The sequence below is a fragment of the Vombatus ursinus genome, unplaced genomic scaffold, assembly GCF_900497805.2.
Source record: "Vombatus ursinus unplaced genomic scaffold, bare-nosed wombat genome assembly UNPS02014778.1, whole genome shotgun sequence".
Classification (NCBI taxonomy): domain Eukaryota; kingdom Metazoa; phylum Chordata; class Mammalia; order Diprotodontia; family Vombatidae; genus Vombatus; species Vombatus ursinus.
In genome coordinates, this window is record NW_020954556.1 from 40,083,196 (window position 1) to 40,103,928 (window position 20,733).

The following is a 20,733-nucleotide window of genomic DNA, read 5'->3' on the forward strand; positions in this document are numbered from 1 at the left end:
TCTGTCTGTAGCATCACCTGTTTTATTTTCTATCTCAATTTTATACTTTTTTGGCCCAAACCACCAGGGAAATACATTTCAACAACAATGTATGGTAATGGTGCATTCTGTACTCTATTTCGTTACAAAATCCTTGTCTTTCTAAAATACAAAATGGATTATCATTTCTTCCACACACCAAGTCAGTGAAATGGCTTTTCGGTGACTTTGGATAAGTTTGATTTTCTTTCTTTTCTTCATTAAGTGTGAGTCACTTTCAAGGAGATGATGTCACTTTCAGAGTTCTCTTAGCCCAGTAAATGCAGGGTCACACAATTAATTGTTATTGCTATGGATCAGCTATTACCTGCTGATATTCACAAATTATTTCACTCTGTGACTACTCATTGGCATCAAGAGGAGTTTCCCCAATATTATTCACTTAGCAAGTTAACTCAGTGTCACCAGTTTAATTCTGACCCAATGAATCCTCATATATCTTAATTTTACAGAAGAAATTGGGCTAAAAGATTGTAAGTGACTTGCTCATGGTCAAACCTAACAAGTGCATGTCCAATGATCAGACTCAAACTGTTTTCACTAGACCATGCTGTTTCCAACACAAGAGGTCTAAAGGTCCTGCTTTCCCCAATTTCCAGGTAGGATAAGATTAAACCTGGTTTTGACAGAGCTATTTATACTATTTGTTAAAAGATCTAGGTACAGGATCATAGATTTAAAGCTAAAAGAGACTTCAAGGAGTTAACTAATCCATTTCTCTTATTTTGTAGATTAAAATTAAGAAAAGGAGGGTGAAGGAATACTTTTATAGTCACATAAGAAAGTAAATAGTCAAAGTAGGATTTAGAGCTCAGAACTCTGATTCCAAATCAATCAAGTAAGGTAAATTGAAAAGCATTTATTGAGTGGTAACTTTGTGCCATGCACTGTGTCATGTGTTAGCAATACAGAGAAATACAAAAAATTGTACCTGACCTAAAAAAAAATCATATTATAATGGTGGAGAGAATATTTTAAAAAACTGGCACTTGTGCATTATACCTTATTGCCTATCAAATACCATCAGTGCATTTTCATAAGGATGTTACGCATGTGCATATTTTCAAATTGTACAACTTTCTTCATATTGCTTGTATAATTACAGTAGTAGAGTAGTAGTATCAGTAGTAGTAGTAGTAGTAGTAGCAGCAGCAGCAGCAGCAGCAGCAGCAGCAGCAGCAGCAGCAGCATTAGTAATAATACTAATAGCTAGCATTTATATAGAAATTTAAGTTTTGCAAAGTTTCTGCTTCTCTTCTCTCTCCATATATAGAATTTTCCTCAACTTAGATGAAAACTGAGGCTAAGAGATTAAGTGACTTATGTACTCACATATGACTAGAGAACAAACAGTTGAGGCATGAACATTTGGTATAAAAAGAAAAAAAAGATTATACAAATCATTTACCCAAAATATGGGATGGAGTTGTGGGACTGTTCAACTACCAAGATCCAAATATTATAGTTTTGCACATTTGAAAAACACCATGGGTTTAATTTCAGAAAAGGAGATCTTTTTGGAGCATATCACATTGAGAAACAATAATAACTGCTATCATAGCTCCTTAAACTGCAAAGTAATTTGGAAATATTATCTGATTCAAGGAACGTAACAATTCTGTGAGGTAGGTGCTGTCTAGGTATGATACCAACTTTACAGACGACTAAAATGCATCTGAGAGTGGTGATATGCTGATGAGTGCAAAGTTTAAATCCAGTTCCTTTTGTCATAGTGAGCAAAGCATTTTATTTGGAATGAGGAAGACCTCAGTTCAAATCCTGCCTCAGATACTAGCTATTTGACCCTGGGTAAGTCATTCAACCATTCTGAGCCTCAGTTTTTGCATCATTGACACAAGGATAATAATAGCTCACAGTATTGCTTTGAGACTCAAAATCATATAGCCCTTTGCAAACTCAAATGCTGTATCAATGTGAACTATTATTCTCTTCAAGTTCAACACTATACATAATAGTATCTCACTAAAATACAGCATAACAGCATAGAAATTAAGTCAATAATCAATAACAATTTATTAAGTGTCCATTACTTGTCAGGTACTGTGCTGAGCACTATGTAGGAATAAAAAAAAAAATCTCTGCCCTCAAGGTGCTTAGAATCCAATAGGGGAAGATAACATAGAAAAGGAAGCTGAAGAACAAGGGGAATGGGGTCTAGGTGCAATTACCAAACCCAGGGACAAGGAGGAGAAATCAGAAAACTCTCAAAGTTGAGCCAGGTAAGAAATGGGATCTGTGAGCTCAGCTTCTTCATTGAATGGAGGTTTTAGAATTCATGTCTCTACCCTCCATCAGAGAGTGGTGAGGAGGTGGAGTACCAAGGTTTATGGGATGATACTTTCCCAATAATGAGTTTCCTGGAGAATATTAGGGGAATCCTATATTCCTGCAGCTAGGAGGGAAATGAGAAAAACCTAAGAAATTTAAGTGTGTGGCTTATTTAAAATGAATTTAAATATTTGCTTTTTGGATGCATCTCATAATGTCACAATATTTAGATGCTGGTTTGAAAATTTTGAGGCCCAGAAAACAAATCTTTATATTAATTTGGCTTAATAGAATTAGCGAAGAAAGATAATAAGGATGCATCTGTCTGATCACCACAATGCAATCCACAGGATACAGTATTGCCTCTTGTTTTTTTAGAGATTAAACAGCAGACAAGATGGTTCAAAGGAATTGATCAGGCACTGAAATTTATATGCTAATACTTTGAATATAAGGATATTTATTTGAATCCTGAAATAGACAAAGATACCTGGTATCATTTAGAAATAACTGCCTATGGAATTAGTGGGAAAAAAATATAAAGGAAGGTAGCCTAACTGTACTAGATCTCAAACTATACTACAAATCTGCAATCATCAAAGCTTTTTGGTACTTGATAAAAAATAGAGTGGTGGATCAGTGGAATAGATTAGGGACATAAAGCACAGTAGTAAATGACTATAGTGATCTACTGTTTGATAAATCCAAAGACTCCAGTTCCTGGGATAAGAACTCACTATTTAACAAAAACTGGGAAAACTGGAAAATAATGTGGCAGAAACCAGGCATGTACCCATATCTTACACTGTATACCAAAATAAGGTCAAAATGGGTATATGATTTAGACATAAATGGTAATATCATAAGCAAATTAGGAGAGCAAGGAATGATATAACTGGGAAATCTGTGGAGAAGGGAAGAATTTATGATGAACAAGAGATAGAGAACATTATGTAATGCAAAATGGATAATTTTGATTACATTAAACTAAAATGTTTTCTGCACAAACAAAACTAACACAACAAAGATTAGAAGGAAAGCAGAAAGCAGGGAAATAATTTTTACAGTGAGTTTTTCTGATAAAGGCCTCATTTCTCAAATATATAGAGAACTGAGTCAAATTTATAAGAATACAAATCATTTCCCAATTGATAAATGGTCAAAGGATATAAACAGGAAGTTTTTAGAGGGAGAAATTAAAGCTATCTATAGTCATGAGAAATGCTCTAAATAACTATTTATTAGAGAAATGCTAATTAAAACAACTCTGAGGTACTACCTCTCACTTATTAAATTGGCTAATATGACAGAAAAGGAAAATGATAAACATTGGAGAAGATGTGGGATAATTGAGACATTAATGCCTTGTTGTTGAGTTGTGAACTGATCCAACCCTTCTGGAGACCAATTTGGAACTATGCACCAGGGGCAATCAAACTGTGCAATTCCTTTGATCCATCTATAAAACTGGTAGGTCTTTACCCCAAAAAGAAATCATAAAAAAAGGAGAAGAAGACCTGCATGTACAAAAATATTTATAGAAGCTCTTTTTGTGGTGGCAAAAAATTGGAAATTGAGAGGATGCCCAACAATTAAGGAATGGATAAACAAGTTGTGGTACATGAATGTAATGGAATACTATTGTGCTTTAAGAAATGGTGAGCAGGTGGATTTCAGAAAAAAAATCTGGCAAGACTTACACAAACTGAGAGTGCGTGAAGGGAGCCCAACCAGGAGAACATTGCACATAGTAACACCAATATTGTGTGATGATCAACTTTGATAGACTTAGCTGTTCTCAGTCATACAATGTTCTTAGGCAATTCCAAAAGACTCATGATAGAAAATGCTATCCACATCCAGAGAAGGAAATATGGAGTCAGAATGCAGAGTCGAAGCATACTATTTTTCATTCTTTTTGTGTGTGTGGCCTTTCCATTTTATTCTGTTTCTTATTTCGCAACATGATTAGTATTGAAATATGTTTACATGATTGCACATCTGTAACCAATACCAGATTGTTTGCCATCCTGGGGAGGTGATTGTAAGGAGGGTGGGAGAAAAATATTGGAACTCAAAATCTTTTAAAAAGTGAATGTTGAAAACTATCTTTAAATATAATTGGGAAAATACTATTTATGAAAAAAGAAATATATAACCATGGTCTATAGCCCCTAGACACTTTGAAATATACCAGGGGTGAACACTAATTGGTAAATGTATAATTATTATTTGCAAAATTCTTTGCATATAATATCTCTTTTGAACTTCACAACAATTTTGTGAGAAACTAGGAATAGTATCTCCATTTTACAGAAAATTGAGGCTCTGAGGAACTAATTTGCTCCTGGTCATGTAACTAGAAAATATTGAAAATGGGATCTTAATCCAGGTGTTCTGACAAGTTTGGGTGCCATCCACTACAGTATACCAAATTAGACCAGATACAGATAAACACATCTTATTAGAATCCTTTTGGTGTCAATGGCTACACTTAATGGACGTATTGAAAAGATTGAAATACGTCTTAAATTCTTCATGTATTGAGTTCTTTCCTGCTCAACTCCATGAAGCAATCCTGGATGTCACAGATGGCTTTTGTGCTTGCAGAGAGGGTATATTACTAGTAATGCTTCAAATTTATGGAGTATTTTAAGGTCTACAACACCTTCTACATATATTATCTAATTCAACAACAGTCCTTTGAGATAGAGAATGCAAGGTTTATTTACCTGTATTTTGTAGGTGAGAAAATAGGTTTGAAAAGTAAAACATCTTGGTCAAGGTCATGGAGCTAGAACAGGAAATTTGTTTGGAAAGAAGTCACATTCCAAACCCAGGGCTCTTTTATATTGATGATTTATGGACTCTCTCAAATTATCTCAAAATTTTTGATTTTTGAATCAATTGATTGACAAAAATATGTCATATTCTGAGTTATATATAATTAAAAATGCTTTCCATCTAGGAATATAAAGCCCTTGGTTTTCCAAACCCTATTGCTATTTAATAAAAAGTTGTTTGGCACATGGATTTGAGGAATTCAAAGTAATTTACTGTCAAGCCCCATGTAAATAACCCCCATAAAGTCAAATCTTTTTTACAGTAAGGTCCAAGTTATTGCCTGGCCTCTTTTGCTTATTATTTTTGAATTTCATTATATAACATCAGATTTTGCTAGAAAAAAAACAAACAATTTCAACGTTGCCTGAGACTAGAACTTTTTTTCTGATACATTGAGATTTGATGTGAATAAATGTCTATCATTTTGTAGTTGAGAAAGATATTGAAGCATATAGCAGTCAAATAAGCTTCTTCCTTTTCTCTGCATCCTGTCAATGAATAACTATGTAATTTGATAGAGAAAGTCACTATTCCTCTGGGACTGGAATACTCGGTTTAGAGCTAGAAAGATCTGGATTCAAATCTTACCTCTGATACTTACTAGCTATATGACCCTGAGCAATTCATTGACCCTTTCTATGTTTCAAGCAACTTTCTGGGACTGACAGATCAAGTCAATTGGAGAAAGTTCCAACACCAGCTGTTTCCTAGCAGAAGAATCACAGAATCTTTGCATAACCATGAAATTTTATATTGCTTATGTTTGTTAACTGTTTCTATCTTATTTTTTTTAAATAAGAAGCCATTCATCACAGAACTACATATTCATCACATTTTATACACACATATACATTTATAGTAAATATACATACATATATGTTTACATACATGTGTGTATTTCACCTACAGACAGGCTAGTTCCAAAAAGGAATATTCTATACATGAAGTTTTCAGTCATGCAGTCTGTCAACAAGTATTTATAAACTGCTTACTATATGTCAGGCTCTGTGCACTGTCAATATCAACAGTATCCTAAAGAAGAAGGGACTAAGATGACTAATCCTTTCAGCAAAATAAGCTGTAGATGAACAGTTAACTCTCACTATGTCTTTGATTTTCACAGAGCCAGCCTGAGGTCATCTACTTGATAGACTTTACTTTAGGGTTTTCAAAGGCTTTTCTATTTGATCTCCATTTAATGATGAAGAGTGACTGACATCAATGTCATCCCATTACATTCACAGCCATCTTGTAAAGAGTTTATTTTTCCTCTTTTGTAGGTGAGTAAATACATTCATAGTAACTATACATAGTAACATGTGCAGGATAATGTTTGAAGTAGCATTCAAACCCAGGTCTTCTCAATTCTAAGCCCAACACCTTATTTAAAATTGAAACTGACTTCCAAAGTGCAATTTAAGGCATACAATTACTACAGAAAGTGTAATACACAGGATAATAGTTGAAATATTGTAAACATATTTGTTGTTCTAATGTTAAATGACTGTTAGAAGTCACTTAACCTCAGTTTCCTCATCTCTAAAAAGGGATAATAAGGATTTCTGTGAGAATCAAATGTTATAATATTTATAACACACTTGGTACAGTGCTTGGCACAAACAGAGATCTATATAAATACTAGTTATATGATGATGATGATGATGATGATGATGATGATGATGATGAAATCAACACAATGCATGACAAAGGTCAGGAGTATTCTCCTAAAAATTAAGTTTCTTTAAGTACTCCCACCCTGCCAGCAGTCCCTAGCAAACAGTTTCCAGGGTGGGAGGCCAGTTGCATTTATTTTTATCTGGGTTGGTCACATAGTGAGGTTTCTGGACAATGCATGTTATCAAGCAGAATGTGTTCTGTATAACTCCAGCTTAGACTTTCTCCAGTGTCTTTTCATGGAGTTGCAACTATTTTTATTGTATAATTTCATGCAGATACACTGAAGATTTTGCTTCAACTCCTTTGCAAGAAACTTCTTGGTCTTGAATGTCTGGAAGGAAATCATAGTGAGGAATTTACCACTAAGCCTGTACCACAGTGTTGGAATTGACAAAAAGGGGAATATGTCTTTTTATGTCAATTCATGGCATAGTTCTTATCCCAAAGATGTTCAACATGCCATCTCTTGTAAAGCCTTCTTTATTTTTTTTAAAACTAAGTCAATCAAAGTTGGTCATCACACAATGTTACTGTTACAGTGTATGATGTTCTCCTGGTTCTGCTCACTTCACTCATCATGAGTTCATATAGGCCTTTCCAGGTTTTTCTGAAGTCTGCCTGTTCTTCATTTCTTTTGGCTAGGCAATGGGGTTAAGTGACTTGACCAGGATCACACAGCTAGTAAGTGTCAAGTGTCTGAAGCTGGATTTGAACTCAGGTCCTCCTGACTTCAGAGCTGGTGCTCTATCTATTGTATCACCTAGCTGTTCCTTCATCATTTCTTAAGGAAAAATATTATTCCATTATATTCATATGCCACAACTAGTTCAGCCATTCCCCAATTTATGCACATGCCCTCAATTTCCAGTTCTTGGCCACCACAAAAGAGCTGTTGTTAATATTTGTGCATGAGGGTACTTTTCCCTTTTTTATGATCTCTTTGGCATACAGACCAAGAGTAGTATTCCTGGATCAAAAGATATTCACAGTTTGATCTCCCTTTGGGCATAGTTCCAAATTGCTCTCCAGAATGGTTGGATCAGTTCAGACTCCACCAACAATGCATTAGTATTCATATTTTCCCATATCTTCTCCAACATTTATCATTTTCTTGCTTTGTCATATTAGCCAATCTGATAAGAGTGATGTGGTACCTCAGAGTTATTTTAATTTGCATTTCTCTAATCATTAGTGATTTAGAGCATTTTTTCATATGACCATAGATAGCTTTAATATCTTTATCTGAAAACTGCCTGTTCATATCCTTTGACCATTTATAAATTGGTGAATGACTTGTTTTCTTATAATTTTGACTCAGTTTTATGTGTGCGTGTATACATATATATATATATATATATATATATGTATATATATAGACATGAGGGCTTTATCAGAGAAACTGGCTGTAAAAATTGTTTCCCAGCTTTCTGATTCCCTTCTAATCCTGGTTACATTGACTTCATTTGTGCAAAACCTTTTTAATTTAATGTAATCAAAATTATCCATTTTGCATTTCATAATATTCTCTATCTCTTGTTTGGTCACAAATTCTTCTATTCTCTATAGATCTGACAGATAAATTATTCCTTATTCTCCTAACTTACTTATAGTATCAGTATTCATATCTAAATTGTGTACCCCTTTTGACTTCATCTTGGTATAAAGTATAAAGTGCTGGACCATGCCTAGTTTCTTCCATACTATTTTCCAGTTGTCCCAGCAGTTTTTGTCAAATAGTGAGTCTTTATCCCAGAAGCTGGAGTCTTTGGGTTTATCAAACAAGAGATTACTATAATCATTGACTACTGTGTCTTGTGTACCTAATGTGTTCCCCTGATCCACCATTCTATTTCTTAACCAGTATCGAGTAGTTTTGATGATTGCTCCCTTATAATATAGTTTTCAATTTGGTATGGCTAGGCCACCTTACATTGCATTTCTTTTCATTAATTTCTATGATATTCTGGTTCTTTTGTTCTTCTGGATGATTTTTGTTATTATTTTTTCTAGCTCTATAAGATAATTTTGGGGGGAGTTTAATTGTATGGCACTGAATAAGTAAACTAATTTAGGTAGAATTGTCATTTTTATTATATTATCTCAGCCTACTGACAAGCAACTGATATTTGTTTAATTATTTTGATCTGACTTTATTTGTGTGAAAAATGTTTTGTAACTGTGTTCATGTAATTCTTGGGTTTGTCTTGGCAGGTAGACTCCCAAATGTTTTATATTGTATACAGTAAGTTTAAATGGAATTTCTGTTTCTGTCTCTGGCTGCTGGCCTTTGTTAGTAACATATAGAAATTCTGATGATCTCTGTGGGTTTGTTTTGTGTCCTACAACTTTATTAAAAGTGCTAATTATTTCAAGTAGTTTTTTAGTTGATTCTCTAGGATTCTCTAAGTATACTGTCATATCATCTGCAAAGAGTAATATCTTTGTTTCTGCATTGCCTATTCTAATTCCTTCATTATTTTCTTCTCTTATTGCTAAAGCTAACATTTCAAGTACAATATTGAATAATAGTGGTGATAATGAACATCCTTGTTTAACCCTGATCTTATTGGAAATGCTTCTTACTTATCCCCATTGCATATAATGCATGCTGATGTTTTTAGGTAGATGCTACTTATCATTTTAAGGAAAATTCCATTTATTCCTATTCTCTCTAGTGTTTGTAATAGGAATGGGTGTTGTATTTTATCTAAGCTTTTTCTACATCTGTTCAGATAATCATATGATTTCTCTTAGTTCTTTTATTGATATGGCCAATTATGCTGCTAATTTTTTAATAATAAACCAGCCTTACATTCCTGGTATAAATCACACCTCCTCATAATGTTTTGTCCTCCTGACAAACTGCTCTAATCCATTTGTTAATATTTTATTTAAAATTTTTCATCAATATTCATTAAGGAAATTGGTCTGTTATTTTCTTTCTATTTTTGGCTCTTCTTGACTTAGGCATCACCACCATATTTATATCATAAAAAGAATTTGGTAGGACTCCTTCTTTGCCTATTTTTCCAAATAGTTTATATAGTATTGGAATTAATTGTTCTTTAAATGTTTGGTAGAATTCACTTGGAAATCCATGTGGTCATAGAGATTTTTTCTTAGGGCATTCATTGATGGCTTTTTCAATTTCTTTTTTCTGAAATGGGGTTTTTAAAGTATTTTATTTCCTCATATGTTAATCTAGGAAATTTATATTTTTGTAAATACTTATCCATTTCACTTAGACTTTCAAATTTATTGTCTTATTGTTGGGCAAAATAGCTCTAATTATTGTTTTAGTTTTAACTTCATTTGTAGGGAATTCATTTTAATTGTTTGATATTGATAAGTTGGTTTTGTTCTTTTTTAATCAAATTAACAAAAGGTTTATCTATTTTATTGTTTTTCATAAAATTAGTTCTTTTATTTATTAGTTTAATAGTTCTCTTAATTTTGGTTTTATTAATCACTCCTTTTATTTTCAGAATTTCTAACTTAGTATTTATTTGGGTGTTTTTAATTTGTTCTTTTTTTAACCTTTTTTTTAAAATTACATGCCCAATTCATTGATTTCCTCTTCTTCTATTTTATTTATGTAAGCAGTTAGAGATATAAATTTTCCCTTAAGAACTGTTTTGACTGCATCTCATTAGTTTTGATATTTGTCTCATTTTTGTCATTGTCTTTAATGAAGTCATTGATTGTTTCTATGATTTGCTGCTTGTCGCACTCATTCTTTAGGCTTAGATTAGTCTCCCATTAACTTTTAGTCTATTTTTTCATTGCCATTTATTACATGTAATTTTTATTACATCATGATCTGAAAAGGATGCATTTAATATTTCTGCCTTTCTCCATTGGGTTATGAGGTGTTTTTTTTTTACCTTAATAGTCCATCATGTCTAACTTTTTAAAAATTCCATTCACCTCCTTATCTTCTTTCTTTTTGTTTATTTTGTGGATAAATTCATCTAGTTTTGAGAGGCAGAGGTTGATGTCCCCCACTGGTAAAGGTTTACAGTCTATTTCTTCCTGTAACACACTTAACTCCTTCTCTAAAAATCTGAATGCTATATCACTTGGTGCATACATGTTTAATATTGTTATTACTTGTTTGTCTATGGTATCTTTTAGCAAGACATAGTTTCTTCCCTTTTCTATTTTAATTAGATCTATTTTTGTTTTTGCTTTGTCTGAGATAAGGATTACTTCCCCTGCTTTTTTTTCCTTCAGCTGAAACTTTATATATTCTTCTCTAGCCTTTTACCTTTGCTCAGTATCTTTCTACTTTAAATGTGTTTCTTGTAAACAACATATTGTAATCTTATGGTTTTTAATCTACTCTGCTATCCTCTTGTGTTTTATGGGAGAATTCATCCCATTTACATTCACTCTTATGATTATTAACTCTGTCTTTCTTTCCATCTTACTTCTCCCCATCCCATTAATACTTTTCTTTCTCCTTCCACCCTTTCCCTCCTCACCACTGTTTTGCTTCTGACCACTGATTCTTTCAATCTGCCCTTCCATCATCCCCCTACCCTTTTCTTTCCCCTTTCTCCTCCTATTTCCCTGTAGGTTAAGATAGATTTCTATAACCAACTGTATGTGTATGTTATTCCCTATTTGAGCCAATTTCAGGATGAGTAAGATTCAAACAATGTCCACCACACCCCCTTCTTACCCTCTAATGCAATAAGTATTTTTGCTTCTTCTTGTGATGTAATTTACCTTATTTTGTTTCCCCTTTCCACTTCTGCCAATAAAATCATTTTCCACCCGTAATTAATTTCTTTATCATCATATCAAAGTTAAGTTATATCCGCACCCTTTCTCTATGTATACCCCTTCTAACTGTCCTAATGAAGATACAGTTCTCAAGAGTTACAAGTATCACGTTCCCATGTAGGAATGTAAACAGTTTTGCCTTACTGAACTGAATTTTTTTTTTCTTTCCTGTTTACTTGTTTGTGCTTCTCTTGAGTCTTATATTTAATGATCAAATTTTCTATTCAGCCCTGGCCTTCTCATCAGGAATGATTGAAAGTTCCTTTTTTAATTGTGTGTCCATATTTTCATTTGAAAAATTATGCTTAGTTTTGCTGGCTAGTTGAATCTTGGTTGTAATCCAAGCTCCTTTGCTTTCTGGAATATTGTATTCCAAGCTTCTGATTCTTTAATGTAGAAGCTCCTAGGTCCTGCATAATCCTGCCTGTGGTTTCATGATATTTTAATTGTTTTTTTTCTGGCTGCTTGCAGTATTCTCTTCTTCACCAGATAATTCTGGAATTTAGCTATAATATTCCTTAAGAGTTTTCATTTTCAGATCTGTTTCAGGAGGTGATCAATGTATTATTCCAATTATTATTTTACTCTCTGGTTCTAGGATATCAGGGCAGTCTTCCTTGATAATTTCTCAAAAGATGCTTTGCATGATCTTTTTTTCATCCTGGCTTTCAAGTAGTCCAATAATTCTGAAATTATCTCTCCTGGATCTTTTTTTCAGATCAGTTATTTTTCCAATGAGTTATTTTGCATTTTATTCTATTTTTCTTTCTTTTGATTTTGTTTGACTGACTCTTGATGTCTCATGGAATCACTAGGTTCCACTTGACCAATTATAATTTTTAAGGAATTATTTTCTTCAATTAGCTTTTTTGCCTCCTTTTTCATTTGGTCAATTCTACTTTATAAGGAGTTGTTTTCTTCAGTGGATTTTTGTCCTTCCTCTTGACTCTGTCTTGCCTACCTCTCATTTCTTTTTCCAATTTTTCTTCTACTTCTCTTATTTAACTTTTAAAATCCTTCTTGAGCACTTCCAAGAAAGCCTTTTGGGCTTGAGACCAATTCATATTTCCCTTTGAGGTTTCAGGTATTGGTATGTTGAAAATGTTGTCCTCTTCTGAGTTTGTGTTTTGACCTTCCCTGTTACCATATTAACTTTCTATGATCAATGTTTGCTTCTTGCTCATCTTTGGGCTTCATTTGTGGCTTTTGAAGTTGAGCTTTCCTTCTGGAGCACAGGGGGCACTGTCCAAACTTTCTTGCACTGGGTACCAGGGGCCTGGTCACTGGCTTTGTTCTCTTGGGCCTCAGGTGCTGGTTGCTGGAGGCTGTTGGGATCTGGCAGCTTACCTGATGCTGAGCTGGGAACTCAGTGGTAGTGTCTAGCCTGTGCTGAGGCAAAATGGGGTATTTCTACATGGGGAAGGGGGAGCTACACTGAAGCATGGGGTGGTTCTCCTAACTAGAGTCTGTTGATTCCCCTGACTATGGTAAGGTACATGGGGGTGCTGGTATTGGCATTTCCCACTAGGGATCAGGATCTCCCACTGGTTTGCTGAGATGGGGCTTGCTGCTGGCTTGCTGGGGTGCTTCCTGTCTTGGATCCATGGCCCCCTTTTACCTAAGTGATATGGACCTTTCTTGATGATTCTCCAGGTATCCCAGACTAAACACTGTTTCACCTTGTCTTTCTACTGGTTCCACTGTTCCAGTAATTTTTCTGGGGGGCTAATTTATGGTTGTTTGGAGGTGAATATGGGAGAACTACAGGGGTTTACTGCTTACTCCACCATCTTGACTTCCAGAAGTCCCTATAAAGCAATTTCAGTAAGGAATATATATATATATATATATATATATACATATACATATACATACATACACACACACACACACACATATATATATATATATATTTGTCATACCAAGGAATTAAAAAGCATAAAGAAGAACAGCAGTATAATATTACTAATAAACTCTGAGATGCACAGGAAATAAAATAATGGCAAAGAGATTATAGCAATATATCCAAAATATACAATAGAACTAAATTGAATTTACATCAGAAATGCAAGAATAGTTCCACATTAGAAAATAAATTGAATAATAAATCATATTAATTATAAAAACAAATAAAAATCATATGATTTCAGCAATAGATATAGAGCAAACCTGTTAAAAATGCAGAATTCATTTATAATTAATGTAAACTCTTTAACCATATATATGAAATAAGTATTCCTTAGCATGACTAAAAACTTTATGTGAAATTAAGGGCAGTGATTATATATAATAAGGAAATACTGAAAGCTTTCCTTAGCAAATAATAATTAGAATATACATATATACATAGATACATAGATATATATAGTATATATATATATATATATATACACATACATATATAAAATTGATGACTATAGGGATCCCAAAAAATATAAATATAAATTAATGGAATAAACATTACCATACTGTGTATAAGGTTACCTTTATTTTTGCATACTATTCTGGTTTGCTTAGAAAGTGAGAAATAATCACCAATAATTTATTATTAACAATTATATTGGAAAAGTAGGAAGAACAATACAAAGAGAATATTAAAAATAAAAACAAAATGCATTGAAAATGTTGGAAGTGACCTGCCAAGATATATATGACATGACATACCTTTCAAATGAATAAATAGAAGAAAAACATGAGTATAGATTTATTAAATATTTAATTGCAAGGCCATACCAATACAATCAAAATAAAATAAACCATTTCCCCTGCTGATTTGATGCTATAACAATGAAATTAAAAAAAGGATTATCATATATAATTATACAAAATATTTTAAAAGTCTGTACAGAAGGAGAAAATGTCAAAATATTAGGAGAATGTTTTCCACTGAGGCCACCCAACCTTGGCTTTCTTCCCTTTCCCAAAATTACAGATACAATGCTAATATTGTCTACTACTTAGTCTATACCATCATTAGACCATATTCTTTTACTATTATACATTTCCAGAATGATGTCTGTTACTTTTATTTTTATTCTATGTTACTCATTTATTATATGTTAAAATTGCTCACAACATTGCCTTCTGTATGCAATTCATTTTCAGTTTATGCGGTGACACTATCAAATGCTAATATTAAAAAGTTAAGTCAAGTTGTTTTTTTTTTTAAGTTAAGACTTTGTTTCCGGGAATATTTGAAGCCATTGAAGGAAGTTTATAATTTCCTAAAGACTATTCCAATAACTCTCCTCCTCTTTAAACCTGGATCCAAATTAAAGTTCACTTTTATAGTCACTTCTATATATACATGGGAGACACTTTCTTTGAAGAGAGATGTTAAGGCAGCATTTTGTTCTGTTTGAATAAATTTTGTTTTGTTTTTCATAATAAACTTTCATATGCTTCAGTGGCACTTTCCCACCTCCCACTGGTCACAGGAGGTAGAGACCTCAGGAAGAAGTTAATATATCTCTTGTTGGAATTCTAGGGGACATTAATTATCTAAGATGTGTCTTTCAAAAGGTATTAGCTCATAAGCCCTTACCAGGGTTCTTCTCCATACCCCAATTATCAGTTGATATCTATTAATCAGCCACATTTAATTAATTTTTGAAAGAAATATTTACTAAGCTGTTACAGTAAGGAAATTTGGAATAAAACAATCCCCCTGAAAACTTCCACAAATTGATAAGTTCAAGGAATGGTTGGCTCATGCTTAAAGCATATGCAGCAAAGGTAGTTACTCAGCTTCTGAAGCCTCTTTGCCAAGCCTTCAAGATGTTCCACTTAGGGATAGCACTTATTCTGGGCTCCTTGTAGAGTCCTAAAGCTGCCTTTTCTTGGAATTTACCATTGGCCCCTATCAGCTAATATAGGTATTGCTGCCAATCATGGCTATTCCTGGGATGCTGCTAGGAGAGTGATGAGAAGTCTCTTACCAAAAAATCTTCACAGTTCACAAAGTTGTTCGCTGTTGTAGAGACAACATAGCATATCTATTCATCTCCCCCCTCCCCAAGTATTCTTTTCTCAGGTCCTTATCTGAAAAAATGTTCTCTTTTCTATACTGCTATGCACTTGAGTGAATGCTGGGCACAGAACTGGCTTGCCATTTTATGGAAGAGTCACAAAGCTTGACATATCATGCATTATGCTAATGCCTTTGATTGATTGATTGATTGACTGATTGATTTAATAAAGATATTCTTACATGATGAAAGTAGAAAGACTGGAATATGTTGATAATTAATTAGGTTGACTACTTGATTGACTCAATTATCATAAAATTTTAAAAAAGGCAAGCTAAGGTACATACTCTTAGCCAAATCAGTTTATTAACAGTGATGTATATAACTGTTAACAAAGTGGGTCAGAGTGGCAAACCCAGTAAGATCAGGAACTCCAATGAGAAGGGAAGGGGTCCTTAGTGAAAAGCAGGAAATAAGGGTATCTTGTAGAACAGTACAATTGGCTATATGAAGAAAAGTGGGTTGACCTTCAGGTGTGGCCAATCATGCCCCTTTCTAACAATTAAGGAATGTTAATTGGTTTGTAAGACACATCTCCCTCTTGTAATCTTTGCTAGGGGATCAGTACCACTAGTCTTGCTGTTCTCTGTGAGGAGATCAAATCTCTAATAACTGCATAAATACAGGCAAGGACAGATGACATGTCTTTTGGGGGATGTCACCGTGATAAGCTGGTTGGGGCTTACAGACAACAAGAAGATGTCCCAGGGGCTGATAATATGAGTGAAAAGAGCATTCCCTTTTAATTATAGCTTTAAACTAACTTGGGATGAAAACTGCATTCCTAAGATTAACTCAAGAATGGAGAAATGTGACTTAAGCCATCATACAAAATGGGACAATAATACAGAATAGGGTCAATTAGAGAACAAAAACAATTACTAAATGATATTGAATGATTTTAATTTCCTCATAAAAAACTAACTAGAACACTGATATTGCATAACAAGAAGATTGAACAAACACAAATTTAGCTAGTATGAGACCAAACTTATGCTATCTAAAAAAAAAGGAACAGAATGGAATATACAAACCACAAGCCAATTCCTGACTTCAATTCCTATCAAAATTATAAGAATAATTGAACATCCACAGACAGAAATGATGATTAAAAACTACAGAACTACTTGATCATAAACAGATACAAGGTAGTTTAATGTCAGATGTGGAAATATTCCCCATTTTTATGAAATTCCTAGGATGATAGATCAATGGGTTTTGCAGGTACATTACAAAGAGATTTTATAAAATATATTTATAAAATAAAAATACAAAAAATATATGTAAGTTTATTGCTTTTTGCAGTGAAAAATACAAAGAGATGTGGTCTGGATGATTAACACAGTTATATGTATTCAGAACTACTTGAATAGCTTGAACAAAAGAACAAACAGAATCACAGACCTTCAGAGTCAGACTGAACCTCAGAGGCCATCTAGCCCAGGGGTCACCAAACTATGGCCTAAGGGCAAAATCTTGCCATGATTTGCATTACTCCAATATAAGCATAAGTTTCACATTTTAAAATAAAATAAAACTTTATTGTTGTCCAACTCTTACCTTAATAATAATGCTATCTCCATCATTTCTCAAAACTCTAGTCACTTGAATTTTGCCTTAAGACATCCAGTGAGGAGGAGAGGTTCCTTAAGGCAGCCCATATTACTTTTATCTAATTCTATTTGCTCCTACTTCTGCCATTTTGGGTCAAGAACAAAAAATTTTAGTTCCTCTTCTAACTTGAATGACCTTCAAATAAAAAAAGAATTTGGATAAATGAGCATTTATTCCAGGTGGACAATTTAGATAGATAGATAGATAGATAGATAGATAGATAGATAGATAGATAGATAGACAGACAGACAGATAGACATACACAGACTATATATATGCATATACATATACACACATACATATATGGTATATATATAGCTACACATGTACATATATTATATATAGACACACATGTGTATATATGCACATGCACACATACATATATATGACAATTACATACCTCACAACAACAACAAAAAACATTGTCATATTGATACTTCATTAGTATACAAAGGTCCTTTCTTTTGACATACAGGAAAATACTAGAATATAAAACTACATGTAATATATTTCAGAATTACATTTTAATGTTGATTTGTTTAACAACTTTCAGGCATTGTATATTGTGAAAGATTTAACTGGGAGTATATTAGGATTTTTTATTGTGGAGAAGAAAAAAACACTGTATTTTTTTTCTATTTTGACGTGAGCAAATCAGGCTTTAATTTCATGTGAATTCATTAGTCATATATACTTCTCATTATTTCAGTTTACTCTTGACCTAGCCCTATAGAGAAAATAATTAGCTTTGTGTTTTTGTTGTAACAAAGAATTGGAAATAAAGTGATTGCCCATCACTTAGGGAATTTAAAAATTAAAAAGAAAAACTTTTTGTACAAACAAAACTAATGCAGCCAAATGTAGAAGGAACACAATAAACTAGGGGGAAAAAATCAATAAGTTTTTGTTTTGTTCTTCTGAAAAAGGCTTCATTTCTCAAATATATATGCAACTGAGCCAAGTTTGTAAAGAAAGAGAGAGAGAGAAAGAAAGAAAGAGAGAGAGAGAGACCCATTCCCCAGTTGATAAATGGTCAACAGCTATGAATAGTCAGTTTTCAGAGGAAGAAATCAAAGCTATCAGTAGTCACATTAAAATTATCTAAATCACTTATAGTTTGAGAAATGCATATTTAAAAAAAATTTGAGATACCAACTCAAACCTGTCAAATTGGATAACATGACAGAAAAGTAAAATAATAAATGCTGTACATGACATGGAAAAATTGGGACACTAATGTACTGGTGGAGTTGTGAACCATTTTGGAGAGCAATTTGGATCTATGCCCAAAGGTCTATATAACTTGGTCTTTGACCAAGCAATATTACTGCTAAGTCTATATCCCGAAGAGATCAAAGAAAAAATGAAAAGGACCTATATGTGCAAAAATATTTATAGCAGTTATTTTTGTGTTGGCAAATAATTGTAAATTGAGGGGATACCCATTAATTCAGAAATGGCTGAACAAGTTGTACTATAACTATGATGAGATACTATTGTGGTATAAGAAATAAGAAGCAGGATGATTTCAGAAAAGCCTGGAAAGATTTATATGAACTGATGTTGAGTGAAGTGAGCAGAACGAAGAGAACATTGTACATAGTACCAACAATATTGTAAGGATGATCAATTGTGAAAGACTTAGCTACTCTGATCAAGAAAATGATCCAAGAAAATTCCAAAACCCCATGGTGAAAAATGTTATCCACCTCCAGAGAGAAAACCGATGAATTCTGCATGTAGATTGAAATATATTTCTTTTAAATATCTTTATTTTTATTATTTTATAATTTGTGTTTTCTTTTGCAACATGGCTAATATGGACATGTTTTTCATGACCTCACATGTATAATCAAAATTAAATTGCTTGCCTTCTCAAGGATGGGGGAAGTGGAGGAAGGACAGAAAAGTTTTGGAACTCAAAAGTATAAAAAAGATTGTTAAAAAAAATCAAATGTAATTGGGAATTATCTAATGAAATACATACAAAAATAATTAAAAATAAATATTGTTATTTCTACTTCAGCAATATATATTGTTATTTCTGCTTTGGCAATATATATCTTATTATACCCCTTCTTTCTCCTCATATAGCTACAATAGTTCAGGTCCTCATCACCCTTTGACTAAGTTATTACAGCAGCCTCCTTATTGGTTTTCTTGTCAGAAATCTTTACCCATTCTAATTATTCCTCTACCAATGTGCTAAGTGATTTTTTCTTAAGCATTGAACTATCTATGTCACTTTTGTACTTAATAAACTTCACTGACTTCCTAATGCCTTTAGAACCAAGGATAAACTCCTCTGTTTTGTGCTTGTTCACTTATTGCTTAACCCATTTAAAAACTTGCTCCAATCTACCTTTTGAGATTTATACCCCACTCACACTCTGCAACTGAGCCAAACTGGCCTTCTCTCTGGGTGTCACCATCCATCTTCTATCTCTTGATGTTCTTTTGCTCCATTCAAGTATTCTTCATAGTCAACAAACAAAAAAATCAGATTATGTATTTGCTCTAATTTCAATCAATTTTGTGATTTTGGAATGCTCTACTATAAAATATTGTTAGAAATAATTTGCCTTTTCTCATTAATACTTTCAGAAATCATGCCTTCAATTTGTCTGCCAATTATTATTATGAAAATTTTGTAATAATGATGAAATAGATATATGGATCAATGGTTATGGATAGTCTCTCAGTCAAATTTATTTGGTTAAAATAGTGGCCAGTAGGAGCCCAAAGCCCCACTTCTAGACAGAATTAGTGATCAGAGACAGCCAGCTACCCAGAAGGAGAAGGTTATTTGATGGACTTCCCAGAACAATTTAACTACAAGGAGATAATTGTACTCTGTAGGAAAATATGAGAATAACTGGAGGTTGTAATTGACTCTGAGTTAAGCTTTGTAACTCTTCTTAACAGTTACATGATTTGGAATCTGAGTCAAGGCTATGAGATGATTTAGAGTTCAAATCAGAGCTGCTGCTCCAATTTTTTCAGAACATATCCACATCATTGGGATAGGGTCAGGTGGAATCTGAACCTAAAGAATCTCTTCCTGTTGCCTCCTATTGAGACCTCAGAATACTGCCAGCTCATGTTACTAGATGATACTTCAAATTCTACCAACTCCTGTGAAGAGGTCCCTTCCTCTGCTGTGTTGCAAAACTTTCAAGTGAACCTGGGCCCTGACAGATAAGAAACAAGGCATACATCATACAGAAGTCCCTTGAGATTTTTGTCAACTCTGGAGTCTCCTCACTTGTTGTAAGACTTTCATCCAAGTGACAATACTTCATTTCATCAAAGCAGAATTGAACTAGCTCAAAAGAAATGCAAGATATAGAAACTTAGAGAATCCACCCAAAATATTCATATGGCTTACTTGTGCCTGACTTGTGGTAGAACATTCCAAGCTTGTATTAGTCTGATCAGCCACATTCACATACAC

The 20,733-nt window shown here is 33.4% G+C and overlaps 1 pseudogene; it reads left to right on the plus strand.

Moving 5' to 3' along the window:
• Positions 1-20,733, plus strand: part of LOC114045162 — an 89,116-nt pseudogene that overhangs the window by 64,557 nt on the left and 3,826 nt on the right.